The sequence below is a fragment of the Mustela nivalis genome, assembly GCF_964662115.1.
Source record: "Mustela nivalis genome assembly, chromosome: 4".
In the NCBI taxonomy this organism is placed as follows: Eukaryota; Metazoa; Chordata; class Mammalia; order Carnivora; family Mustelidae; genus Mustela; species Mustela nivalis.
Genome location: NC_139023.1, coordinates 38,607,335 through 38,622,488, shown reverse-complemented (window position 1 = coordinate 38,622,488; position 15,154 = coordinate 38,607,335).

The window sequence follows — 15,154 nt, the reverse complement described above, 5'->3', positions numbered from 1 at the left end:
AGGGTAGAACATAAGAAAGAGCAGTCTGTTTGGGATTTTCATTTATGTGTTCTCGGTTGATATATATATTTTTAATAATAGACTTTATTTTCAAAGCTATTTTAGATTCACAGAAAATTGATTTCTTATTCATTTTTGAATTGTAGATATGCTTAAAGTTATTAATTTCATTATGGTTGAGAAAGAAAAATGCTAAAGTTATAAAACCCAGTCCAGGATGAATATATTAAAGTATCAAATAAATTCACAGAAAATAAATGATCATGTTTCTAAGTTGAAAAATGGAAGAGGTTACATATAAAGTGATTAATGAAAACATTTCTAAGTAAACTGTTTAATTTTACATATATAGTCCATTTTAATGAGAGTATTTTTCTTCCTTTCTTAAAACCTATTGATTTTTCTTATAGAAAGTTTCTGCAAGATATTAAGAGGTGGTTTTAACTTTATTTGCTTGTAATGCATTGAAAAAATACTAAATGACAACTAAAGTTTATAAATTTTTCATCAACATTTTACAATACACTATGGAATATATAGAATCCAAGAAAAATATATTATATATATTTTGTACATATATACACACACACATATATATGTGTGTGTGTGTGTGTATATGTGTGTGTGTGTGTGTGTGTGTGTGTGTATGTGTGTGTGTGTGTGTATATATATATATATATATATATATATGCTTCCTTGAGTATTGGGAAAATCTTCTAGCAAATGCCACTAGCATTTTCAAATGATATTTATAATCAAAATCACCTAATATTTATATTCCTATACTATTTATCTTGAAAGCTGAAAATTATAACCTAAATACTCTCTCACAATCTCTCTGTTTCAGAAGCTTGGTAATTCCTCATACTTTAGAAAACTAGAATTTTATTTGTGACATGTGAAAGTTGATTTCTGAGCAGCAGTCTTTAAAATATTTCACAAGGGCATTTTATATATAATCATTAGAATATGCTATATGTCTTTTGTACTAACAAAGATAAAATATTTACTAAAAAGGAATTAAATAAAGACATTCTACACGCACATTGTTTTAATAGTATCAACATGATGTTTATCTGAGATATTTATGGAACACCTATTGCACACAAGTTACTGCTTATATACTAGTTGTCGCTTCATAGAAATACACAAATTATTTCAGACCTAATATTTGATAAAAAGGAAATGTATAAGGAATTAGTTGCAGTCACTTTATTTGGAGGATATACAATTATAAATGAATAGGAATTTCATAGCTGAAATGGGTAGTTTAAGAGATAAAACAGAAGGCAAAACCCTACAGATGTAAATGAAGAATCATGGATACAATTTACTAATGTGACTCAGGCAGCTCCCAATTGGCAGAGGCTGATCGATCTGGGCTGACCTCATTGGTGGTGACTTCTCTCTGCAAATGGAAAGCAGGGGAAGACTTCTCAAAGGCTCAATTCAGAACTTGGACAACATTACTGCTGCATTCTATTGGTTAAAGCAAGCCATAAAGCATCCCAGAATCAGGAAACAGACTCCACTTAATGGAAAGAACACGAAAATCAAATTGTAAAGGGCATGAAAAGTATTTTTGCAAATAAGCATATTTTTGTAAATTTTTGCAAATATGTTAGCACAAAAGTAAAAAAGAACATCCCCCATGTAGAAATACATGGAAGAAGAATGTTAGATAAATGTACAACAAAACTGACAAAAAGGTCAAATTAATTAGTTGTATCAAAATGAATACTAATATTACAATGCAACTCAATTTTAGAACCTCTGACTCTTCCAACTCTAACATGTGCAAAAATAAAATGGCACTAGGTCGCAGAGTTGTTTGTAAACTACTCAAGAACGTGATTTTGAGAACTTACTTTTTTGTACATTTAACTTCGGTATATTTTTTATTTAGTAGTCAATGTACAAAGGCTGTAAAAATGTATTGGAGATTCATTGTCTTTTGAGAGGAAATATAGCTTTGTAAGAGTGGACTTTTTTGTGCTGAGTTGATAGCTAATCTACTAGATTTACTTTTATGATAAATGTGTTTGGGAATTTAAATTCTATGAAACTTGGTAAGGCATGTAAAACTTGTAAAACAATTTATTTTATATTGATTATAGGGCTTAAAATTTGTGATTCTGTGAATGTGGGTTTATTCTAATTTCAATATAATATACAAATTACATTGGTAATTTTTTAATAATTGAAGTTTATTTCAAAACAGAAGTTTCTGTAAAATAAATTAAAATGTCAGAGAGAAATTATCTTCCACTTAATTAAGTCTAATTCAATTCTTAGATATCATTTTACTAAAAAACACATAAAACAAACAGACAACTTAACTGAAATACAGACAGGATTACAGTTCCTTTCTTGAGACCATGATTTCATTTCCTTTGGATATATGCCTAAAAATGGGATTGCTGGATCATATGGTGGTTCTATTTTTAATTTTGAATTTTTTCAGGAACCTCCATTCATTTTCTGTAATGGGCAGTTTATATTCCCACTAACAGTGTACAACAGATCCTTTTTTTCCACAGATCCTTGATCCTCCACATCATTTATTTTCTCTTGTCTTGTTCATAATAGACATCCTAACAGGTATGAAATGTTAGTTCATTGTGTTTCTGATTTGCATTTCCCTGATGATTAATTATGTTGAGTATGTTTACATGTACTTGTTAGCCATTTATGTGTCTTTTTAGAAAAACATATATTCTGGTCCTTTGCCCATTTTTTAAATTGGAGCATTTTTTTGTTTTATTATTGAGTCATTGTATAATTTGTTGTTGTATGGGCTTCTTGTATGTTTTGGATGTTAACTCCTTACAGGTAAATGATTGCAAATATATTCTCCCATTACATAAGTTAGCTTTTAATTTTTTGATGGTTTCCTTTGCTGTATAGCTGAAAAAGTGGTTTCACCTACTTGTTTGTCTGCTCTACTTTTGTGGCATTTGCTTTATGTGTCAATTCCAAAAAGTTACTGCCAAAGCCAAAGTCAAGGAGCTTATGCCCAATGTTTTCTTCTGGGAGTTCTATGATTTCAGGTCTTCAAGTGTTTAATCCATTTTGAGTAGATTTTTGTATATGGGTTTAAAATAGGGGTCTAGTTTCACTTTTTTATATGTAAATATGCAGTTTTCCCAGTATCATTTATTAAGAAGAATATGTTTTCTCATTGTGTATTATTGGTGTATTGTTGAAAATTAATTTACTATAAGCATGGGTTTATTTATTGGGTGTCTATTGTATTCCATTGATCTATGTGTCTTTTTTACAGAAATACCATACTATTTTAATTATAATAGTTTGTAATCAAAAGGTATGATGTCTTCACCTTTGTTCTTTCTCAGGAGGAGAAAGAACTTTTGTTATTTCTTGTTTCATTAAAATTCATTTAAAATTTTAAGGTTATTTGCATTATTTCTCTGAATGATGCTATGGTATTTTGATAAAGATTGCATTGAATCTGTAGATCTCTGTGTAGTATGACCATTATAACAATATTAATTATTTTAATCCATGAACACAAAATGCCCTTTCTTCTATTTGTGTCTTCATGAATTCCTTTCATCATTATCTTATCGTTTACATATCATTCACCTTCTTAGTTAAATTTATTCCTAAATATTTTACTCTTTTTGATGGATATCATAAATTGTTTTCTTCATTTCCCTTTATGACAGTTTGTTGTTAGGGTTTAGAAACAAAACTGATTTTTGTATGTTGATTTTTTAAATACTATAATTACACAGAATTCATCAATTAATTCTAATAGTTTTCTAGTAAAACTTTTTCAAATAGAAGTAAATTCAATTTTTTTTTTAAATTCTGATTTGGATCCCTTTTATTTCCTTTTATTGCTTAATTCCTCTGGCTAGACCTTCCAGTACTATGCTGAATAAAAGTAGTGAAAGTGGGCATCCTTGTTTTATTTCTGATTTTAGAGGAAAAGTTTTAAGCATTTCACTGCTGAGTATGATGTTAGGTGTAGGCTTATCATACATGGCCTTTATTATGTTGTAATACATTGAAGCTATCCCTAATTTGTTTAGAATTTTGATCATGACAGGATGTTAAATTTGTCACATAACTTTTCTGCATCTCTTTAGATAATCATATGATTTTTATAATTCATTTTTCCATTGTGGCCTAACACATTTATTGTTTGTTGATATTGAATCAACTTGGCATTCTAGCAATAAATCCTGTTTGATCATGGTATTCAATTCTTTTAGTGAATAATTGAATTTGCTAATATTTTGTTGAGAGTTTTTCACTCATGTTCATCAGAGATATTGACCTCTAATTTCCTTTTCTTATAGTGTTCTTGTCTAACTTTGGTATCAAGATAATGCTGGTCTTTGTAAATGTCTTTGGAAGTCTGCCCTTCTTTTTGGGGGGGAATAATTTAAGAAGGATTAGTATAAATCATTTAAATATTTGATAGAATTCACCACTGAAGCCATCCAGTACTGGACTTTTCTTTTTGGGGAAGTTTTTTTTTTTTTTATTATTGATTCAGTCTCCTTGCTAGTAATTGGTCTGTCCACATTTTTTAGTTTTTCATGATTTGGTCTTGGTGGATTGTATGTTTCTGTGAGCTTATCTAATTTCTTTATCTGACCACTAGGTTATCTAATTTGATGATGTACAATTGTTCATAGTGATTTTTTTTTTTTTTTTTAGAAATGGTCGAGGAGCATTTCATTTAGAAATTAGACTGGGGGGCCCCTGGGTGGCTCAGTGGGTTAAAGCCTCTTCCTTGGCTCAGGTCATGACCCTAGGGTCCTGGGATAGAGCCCCACATCAGGCTTTCTGCTCAGCAGGGAGCCTGCTTCCTCCTCTCTCTCTGCCTGCCTCTCCACCTACTTGTGATCTCTATCAAATAAATAAATAAAATCTTAAAAAAAAAAGAAATTAGACTGGCAGATCAATATAACATCAGCATAGGTTGACTATGAACAAATCGTAACAAAGGTACATCATTTCCTTCTTAATAGAACAGTTATTTTTTTCTCTTATAACTTAAGAATATTTGTTACAGAAAACCTGGAAAAAACAGAAAACCAGAGGAGGAAAAAGTCCTCCCCCTAAAGTAATATTTTGTTGTTAGTATTTTTTTCTAGGAATATATTTTTTTATTTATTTTCAGCATAACTGTATTCATTATTTTTGCACCACACCCAGTGCTCCATGCAATCCGTGCCCTCTCTAATACCCACCACCTGGTTCCCCCAACCTCTTATGTTCCTTTGTATTACTGTGTTATCAGTTGTAATGTCTCTTTCATTTCTAATTTTGAGTCTTTCTTCTCCTTTTTTAGTCTACTAAAGGTTTGTTCATTACACTTTCTTTTTTTTTAAGATTTTATTCATTTATTTGAGAGAGAGGGAGAGAGAATGAGAAGGTGGAGGGGCAGAGGGAAAGAGAGAAGCAAGCTTCCCTCTGAGCAGGGAGCCTGATGCAGTAGGACCCTGGGATCATGACTTGAGCCGAAGGCAGATGCTTAACCAACTGAGCCACCCAGGGGCCTCTCACTACCCTTTCTTAAGAAACCTGCCTTGATTAGCTTTGTTTTTCCCCCTATTGCTTAAATAGTCTCTGTTTCAATTATTTCTGCTATGATATTTATTTTCTTCCTTCTACTAATTTTGGGCTTAGTTTTTTCTTTTTTACTTCCTTTATGTATAAAGTTAGGTTTTTTTTTTTTTTAAACTTTTTATTTTTTATAAACATATATTTTTATCCCCAGGGGTACAGGTCTGTGAATCACCAGGTTTACACACTTCACAGCACTCACCAAAGCACATACCCTCCCCAATGTCCATAATCCCACCCCCTTCTCCCAAACCCCCTCCCCCCAGCAACCCTCAGTTTGTTTTGTGAGATTAAGAGTCACTTATGGTTTGTCTCCCTCCCAATCCCATCTTGTTTCATTTATTCTTCTCCTACCCACTTAAGCCTCCATGTTGCATCACCACTTCCTCATATCAGGGAGATCATATGATAGTTGTCTTTCTCTGCTTGACTTATTTCGCTAAGCATGATACGCTCTAGTTCCATCCATGTTGTCGCAAATGGCAAGATTTCATTTCTTTTGATGGCTGCATAGTATTCCATTGTGTATATATACCACATCTTCTTGATCCATTCATCTGTGGATGGACATCTAGGTTCTTTCCATAGTTTGGCTATTGTGGACATTGCTGCTATAAACATTCGGGTGCATGTGCCCCTTTGGATCACTACATTTGTATCTTTAGGGTAAATACCCAATAGTGCAATTGCTGGGTCATAGGGCAGTTCTATTTTCAACATTCTGAGGAACCTCCATGCTGTTTTCCAGAGTGGCTGCACCAGCTTGCATTCCCACCAACAGTGTAGGAGGGTTCCCCTTTCTCCACATCCTTGCCAGCATCTGTCATTTCCTGACTTGTTGATTTTAGCCATTCTGACTGGTGTGAGGTGATATCTTATCTGGCCAAAATGACAAGACGTAAAAATTCAACGCAAAAAAAAGAACAAGAGGCAGTACTGAAGGCTAGGGACCTAATCAATACAGACATTGGTAATATGTCAGATCTAGAGTTCAGAATGACAATTCTCAAGGTTCTAGCCGGGCTCGAAAAAGGCATGGAAGATATTAGAGAAACCCTCTCGAGAGATATAAAAGCCCTTTCTGGAGAAATAAAAAAACTAAAATCTAACCAAGTTGAAATCAAAAAAGCTATTAATGAGGTGCAATCAAAAATGGAGGCTCTAACTGCTAGGATAAATGAGGCAGAAGAAAGAATTAGTGATATAGAAGACCAAATGACAGAGAATAAAGAAGCTGAGCAAAAGAGGGACAAACAGCTACTGGACCACGAGGGGAGAATTCGAGAATTAAGTGACACCATAAGACGAAACAACATTAGAATAATTAGGATTCCAGAAGAAGAAGAAAGAGAGAGGGGAGCAGAAGGTATACTGGAGAGAATTATTGGGGAGAATTTCCCCAATATGGCAAAGGGAACGAGCATCAAAATTCAGGAGGTTCAGAGAACGCCCCTCAAAATCAATAAGAATAGGCCCACACCCCGTCACCTAATAGTAAAATTTACAAGTCTCAGTGACAAAGAGAAAATCCTGAAAGCAGCTCGGGAAAAGAAGTCTGTAACATACAATGGTAAAAATATTAGATTGGCAGCTGACTTATCCACAGAGACCTGGCAGGCCAGAAAGAGCTGGCATGATATTTTTAGAGCACTAAACGAGAAAAACATGCAGCCCAGAATACTATATCCAGCTAGGCTATCATTGAAAATAGAAGGAGAGATTAAAAGCTTCCAGGACAAACAACAACTGAAAGAATTTGCAAATACCAAACCAGCTCTACAGGAAATATTGAAAGGGGTCCTCTAAGCAAAGAGAGAGCCTACAAGTGGTAGATCAAAAAGGAACAGAGACCATATACAATAACAGTCACCTTACAGGCAATACAATGGCACTAAATTCATATCTCTCAATAGTTACCCTGAATGTGAATGGGCTAAATGCCCCTGTCAAAAGACACAGGGTATCAGAATGGATAAAAAAACAAAACCCATCTATATGTTGCCTCCAAGAAACTCATTTTAAGCCCGAAGACACCTCCAGATTTAAAGTGAGGGGGTGGAAAAGAATTTACCATGCTAATGGACATCTAAAGTTAGGTTATTACCTGACGTCTTTCTTTTTTCTTCTTGTAGACATTTGTCACTATAAACTTCTCTCTTAGAATGCCTTTGCAACATCTCTTAAGTTTTGGTATTTTGTGTGGCTATTTTCAGTTGTCTCGAGGTACTTTTTTATGTTTTATTTTTTTTAATTTCCCCTTTTGATTTTTTTCTTTGAACCATCAGTTCTTCAGAAGCATGTGAACTTTCCACTTTTCCTCTTGTAGCTGATTTCTGGTGTCATACCATAGTGTTCAGAAAAGATGTTTGATGTGATTTTAGTCTTCTTAAATTTGCTAAGACTTGTTTATAACCTAATAGATGATCTGTCCTGCAAAATGTTCCATGTGCCTTTGAGAAGAATGTATACTCTGCTGTTATTGAATGGAAAGTACTGTATATGTTCATCTGTTAGATAGATCTGGTCTAACATGTAGGTCAAGTCTAGCATTTCCTTACTGATTTTCTATCTGGATAATCTATCCATTATTTAATATGGGGTACTGAATTCACCTATTGTTATGATTGCTTAATAGATACTTATATATATATTATTGCTTTATATATATTTATACATACACACAGTCCTGTTGGTTACATAAATATTTTCAATTGTGATGTCCTTTTTACATATTGTACCAAATCATTACATAATGGCCTTCTTTGTTTCTTGTTACAGTTTTTGGCTTAACACCTATTTTGTCTGATACAAGTATACCTATCCCTGATTTCTGTTGGTTTCCATTTGCTTAGTTTATCTTTTCCCATTTCTTCATTTGCAATCTATATCCTAAGCTTCAGGGGGTATCCCTCAGGCTACATGTAGTTATTGATAGGTACACAATTGCCATCATCCTTTTGTTAGTTGTTTTCTGGCTGCTTTATGTATGCTTGCTCCTTTCTTCCTCTCTTGCTTTCTTTCTGAGTTTTTAGTGATAATCTATGATTCCTTTTTCTTTATCTTTGGTGTATCTATTAGAAGTTTTTGTTTTGTAGTTACCATGAGGCTTACATAAAATATCTTATGGCTACAAAAGTCTCTTTTAAGGTAATAACAACTGAAGTTCTAATGAGTCTAAAATATCACTCTTATTAATATTTTCACTCTTCCCCTAACATTTCATGATTTTGATGCAGTAATTTGTATCTTCCTTTTTTGTTATAGTCATGTTTAATATTTTTGTCATTTTACCTTTAGACTGGAGTTATAACTGGTTTAGATGCCACCATTCCAATATTAGAGTATTCTGAATTTAACTGCATATTTACCCTCACCTGGGAAATGTATGCTTTCATTTGTTTTCTCTTATTAATTAGTGTCCTTTCATTTCAGTTTGAAGAACTTCCCTTAACATTTCTTGTATGGCCAATCTAGTGGTGATAAACTTTTAAGTTTTTCTTGCCTGGAAAACTCTATCTCTTTCAACTCTAAAGGACAATTTTGCTAGGTAGAGTTTTCTTGTTTGGCAGTTTTTGTTTCAGTACTTTCATTATATCATCTCACTCCCTTCTGGCCTGCAAAGTGTCTGCTGAAATAAAATATTCTGATACTCCTAGCAATGTGATTTTTTCTCTTGTAACTTCTAATAATTTTTGTCTTTAACTTTTGCCAGTATAATTACAGTGTCTCAGTGTGGATCTCCCAGAAGCTGAAAACTTGGTTTTATTGTTGGATTGAGCAGAGGCAGAATGCAAGAAAGGGCTGCCGACTGGCTCTTTGGGGAGGAATCTATTCAGCACTTCAATTCACTGATTAGATGCAGAGGCCTCAGGCAGAAGCTGAGGAAGTGTGCAGTTAAACATTTTTGGGGGAGAAACTGAGCGTGGGTGTACAGCCATGGGGAATGCCTTTGTGCCTATTTAAAAACTTTTGCTGTTGTTTCGTTGTTTGCTATGTTCATGTGGGACTTGTCAATGCACAGCCCCAGAGGCAATCAGACCTAGGTGGGTTGGGGGCCCAATCCCTCAGGTGACAGCCTTAAAAGTTAGGGTGCTATATGCATGGTGCAATCAGGGAGAAGCTGGGAGTTGGTTGTTCCTTCCCAATTTCAAGACTCTTTGCCAAGAGTGGGGTTTTAGCAAGATTGCATCACTCTTTCCTACTCATTTCTGTGTGGGTATTTTCAGAGTTACCCTCTGTGTAGAAATCGCTGAACTACTTTCTGAATTTCTCTCAGAAAGGATTGATTAATATGTAACTACGTATTTGGTGTGTTTTGGGGAGAAGGGAAAGTCAGGGGCATTCTATGTCACCATCTTGATCCTCTCAAGTTTCTTAGAAACTGTCTTATTTGATTGACAGAATCAAATGAGTGTTCTTTGAAGAACAGTGTCATAAATATTTTAGAAGACTTTTGGTGTGTGTGTGTGTGTGTGTGTGTGTGTGTGACTAAACTGTATACTTAGATACCTACAACATTTAGCAACACAAATATACATTTATTCCTCATAGTTTCTGAGAATTTAACAAATGATTTTAAAATCACACACTCAAAAAGACATTAAATTTTTTTAAAATTTTTAAAAATTAAATCACACACTCTGTTTTGTCTTTGTTTTAATGGTGGAGCCCTAAGATTCCTTTATGTTTCTGTTCCTTTCTTTAGTGTCATTCTCCCCTCTTGTATTTTATTATAAACAAGGACAAGAGGGGTGCCTGGGTGGCTCAGTGGGTTAAAGCCTCCGCTTTCAGCTCAGGTCATGATCCCCATGTCGGGCTCTCTGCTCAGCAGGGAGCCTGCTTTCCTTCCTCTCTCTCTGCCTGCCTCTCTGCCTACTTGTGATCTCTGTCTGTCAAATAAATTTTAAAAATTAAAAAAAATAAATAAACAATGAGAAGACATTAGATAACATCTTCAACATCCACGTCGTAGCTGAAATTTTTCTTAGCAAAATCATTCAGTTCTTAAGGTAAATTTTCTGTATAACTATTGATAAATATGTTGCTAAACTTTTGCCACTACGTAATAAGGATTCCTCTTCCTTCCGTTTCAAAATAAATGATCCTCTCTTCCCTTTAATTACTCACTGGCAACCGCCTCAAAGTTCAGATTTCTTTTTTTTTTTTTTTTTAAGATTGTATTTATTTATTTGACAGAGAGAGATCACAAGTAGGCAGAGAGAGAGGAAGGGAAGCAGGCTCCCTGCTGAGCAGAGAGCCCCATGCAGGACTCGATCCCAGGACCCTGAGACCATGACCTGAGCCGAAGGCAGCGGCTTAACCCACTGAGCCACCCAGGCGCCCCAAATTTCAGATTTCTAATAACAGTCTGTTCAAGGCAATTTATTCTTTTTCTAATGTACTTCTCATATTTCTTTTGGCCTCTACCATTGCTTAATTCCAAAGTCTCTCTCACAATTTATGTTTTTGTTATGCCAGCTTCCAATTCAAGGTACCCTGTATTAGTTTTCTGTTACTGCATTGAGAATTGCATTCAATATGTTCCAATTGAAATTAATTAAGTAAATAATGGTATTACTAAAAAAAAATAATTACCCTAAATATTTAGTGCCATGAAATAAGTGATGCATTTCTTTATTATTTCTTCGAGTCAGAAATGCAAGTGTGGCTTATGTGGTGATTCTGGTTCAGGTCTCTCATAAGATTACAGTATAGGTATTGGCCAGGTCTTTAATTTTCTGAAAGTGTGATGGGGATAGGAGAATCTATTCATTCAAATGTCTTGGTAAAAGCCTTCAATTCTTTATTACATGAGACTCTATAGAGAGTGTCCTTAGGACATGGCCACTGGTTTTCCCCAGACAAAATGATTCAAGAGAGAGAAAGTGACTAAGGCAGTGGGCATATGGCTTTGTATAAGTTAATATTGGAAATGACATAAAAATAATTTATATCTAATGCTACTGGTCACACAGGCTAATCAAGGTACAATGTGGAAGCCTATATGAGGGTATGAACAGCATGAAGAAGGAATCATTAGAGGCTGGTTACCACACTAGAAAATTTCATCTTTAGCTATACTTGTATGATAAATACACTCAAACTTGTACCTCTCTGTGTGGTTTCTCTCCTGACACATTTTACATCCCCTCCTCTACTCATTAACTATGTATTGAATTGACATTAAATAGACAGCTCAAACTTAACTTGTCAAAACTGACCTCATAAATATCTTTCCTCCTTTAAAGACCTCCTTCCAATCTTCCAATCTTTGGTCCAAATTTTAGAGTTAAATTTAATAAATTTATTTTATACTTCACACCTAATCCAATAGCAAATGTGTTTCAAAATGCTACTACCTTAAAAAATATATTTTATTTATTTATTTGACAGAGAGAGACACCACAAGACGGGGAACACAAGCTGGGAGAGAGGGGGAGGGAGAAGCAGGCTTCCCACTGAGGAGGGAGCCCAATGTGGGGTTCGATCCCAGGACCCAATCCCAGGACCCTGGGATCATGACCTGAGTTAAAGTCAGATGTTTAATGCCTGAGCCACCCAGGAATCCCTCAAAATGTTGCTTCTGAAATGCATCCAGAATATGATACCTCCTTATTATAATCAAAGCTCCTACCCTTTTCCAAACCTCCCATATTGTTCTCCTGAACTATAGAAGTAACTTTTTAACCAGCTTTAATACCTGAATTCCAGTCAACCTGAGGACTGGTGGTTACACAAGAGCTGGAATGAGTCTTTTAAAATAACTAATATCGCATCGCTCTTCTCCCTCAAAACTTGTGACACCTTTCTATTTCACTCCAATAAAATCTGGACCTATTAATGTGATCTAAAAGTCTCATGGGATGAACATTGTGGTACTCTTCCCTCCTTCCCCTCCACCACTCTCAGCCTCGTTCATTTCATCCCAAACACAATGGCCTCAATCCTATCCCTCAAACACTCTAGGTCTACTATCATCTCATGGTCTTCACACATCCAGTTTCTTGCATCTAGAAGCTTTTTTTACCCATCAAATACATTATCCTTTTATTTCCTTTATCCCTGCCTCACATGCCAGCCTACGTGTAGCCTATATAGTACCACTATCCAAAATATAAACCATGCTATCTTACTTTCAAATTCAATTTCAAGGTTTTTTTATCTTAATAACAATTATTACCACCTTAAATTTTTGAAATAATATTTTAATAATAGAAGTATGTTAAAGACAGTATTTTGACTTTTACTCCTCATCATTTTATTACTGTGTTCAGATACTACAAACAGGAAATCATTAAGGAATATTTTTTGACTTAATAAAGCTCTCATATTCTGCCAAATTAGATCATAGAAAAAATCTGATGAACTTTCTAATGATTTAATTATCATCATAATATAGGCAATTTCCAGATACAGTTATAAAATAATGTAGAAACATTTATATAAAAATAAAGTATATGAAATATATATCAATTTATTTAGAACTCTATTTAGCTTTCAGTATTCCTGGAGAACACTTCAGGCTATATATGTCCTTTAGGCTGGTTGTTCAAAACTAAAGCTTCAAATTTGCTCATCCACACAAGTGAAGGTGGCTGTTTTGTTTTTTTTTTTTTTTTTTTTTTGCAGTTTTGTTGTTGTTTTATTTTTGGCCTAAATCATCACAAAGAAGTAAAAAGAAAGGTTGGGAATATTATTCTTTCAGAAGTACCACCACATGGAAAGATTAGGCCATAGAAATGGAAATTTGTCCTAATATTCTTCAGCTCTCCTCCCCTGCCCCACACCATCATAGGTTGGGCTTTGTCAACAGGCCTCTATTTGCTCAAGGTGTATCTTGTCCTTGTAGGGAAGAATGAGAGTATATCAGGATATCCAGTTACTGCTCTGGCCTTTATGAGGCAATTGCAAAAGCAGTATCTTTTGTACTTCTAAGATACTGGTGTGCATTTTCACTTGGGCCACAGAAAGTCATGAAGTGCCTTTGAATATGATATCAATATTTCTGCTCCTGTAATACTCCAGGATAGTAATTTACTATTATTCCATCTCCCGTACTACATTGTCAAAACTAGCAATTTACAAGTTATACAATGAGGTAAAATCATATCAGGGTTGTATTCCAATAATACTATGGCAGTAGTTATGAATGCCCCAAACTTTAATTTTAATAATCCTTTCAAATTATTAAATAACCATTGAAATCTCAAAGTCAAAATATTCTATATACTTGAGAATATTCCAATACTCAAACATCTAAGTTAATGTCATAAAGAATTAAAACCCATAATTCACCTACATAATTGCTTATAATATCTTACTTCCAAAGGCAGTAAACCAAGCGTTCCATCAATATCACATAGATGGGACCTGTGGTTGCAGTGGGAGAATTATACTCATGAAGTGCTGCCTATGAATGAATGTGTATATTTCATTATTAGATTATTGTGGCCACACATATCTTTCATGCACCCAATTCAGCTTTTATCAGGATGAAATGTTTTGTTCCATATCTAACTTACATTTTTTTCTTTCTCAATTTGTTTTCAACATATATAATATCAATGTGTATGTGTTTGTGTGTGCACATTGTGTGTGTTACACAATTCATATATAATTATTATGGGAATCATAAGCACTTTGGGAATCAGATCATTAACTTCCAGCTTTGTGAATTTGTGTCTTCTAGTCCAGGGGAGTCTAGTCTTCTATTAGTGACAACACTAAAATGAAGTAAACATTCTGTTATAGGTTATCACATTGTCAAAGAGTTAGAGATCCACAAATAACTCTCTTCTTTAATAAGACTCTTTTTTGATTCTAAAAATATTTTAAACTTAAAAGAAGCAGTTCAAATTTCAAGAATTCAAAATCATATCATATTTATTATATTTATAACTATTTATACATATCAAATGAAATTTCTATGGGTAAACCCACCTCAAAAGTTGTGCTACCTACTTGTACCATCTGCTTCTCTCATCTACAAAAAAGGCTAGACAGAATAAAAATGCCTCAGTTTCAGAAAACAAGGATATTCCTATCTGTATGGCTTCAATAAGGATGAGATATTATCCTCATTCAGAAGTAGGTTAACTCATCCAAAGAGCATTTAGTAATTTTTATGAATAATTTACGCAGGCAATTTTTAAAGTACTTCATGACATAAGTGTGCTTCTCTTGTAATTTACCAAATGAATATGTCTTGGGATTTTAAGCAAATACAACTTGTTTTTATTAGTCAGAGATGGCATAAAGTCACGCCATCTACTTACTTATGTGCAGACTAATGAGTTTTAGGCATTGAATAAGTAATCAATACCACATATTCAATTTGGCTCAGCCTTTTTGTTGAAAATGAGGTAGTGCTGTTCAGATTATTTAGTTATTTTCCTTTCAAGAAGTCATTTTCTATAATAGAAAAGCTGTTCATGAGTGTGATTTTCAATTCTGCCTATAGGATTATCATCATGAAAGATGTGGTAATAGATGCACATTGAGTTATAACTGATAGACCATGTTTTTCTTTTATTTTGCAATTGATAAATTG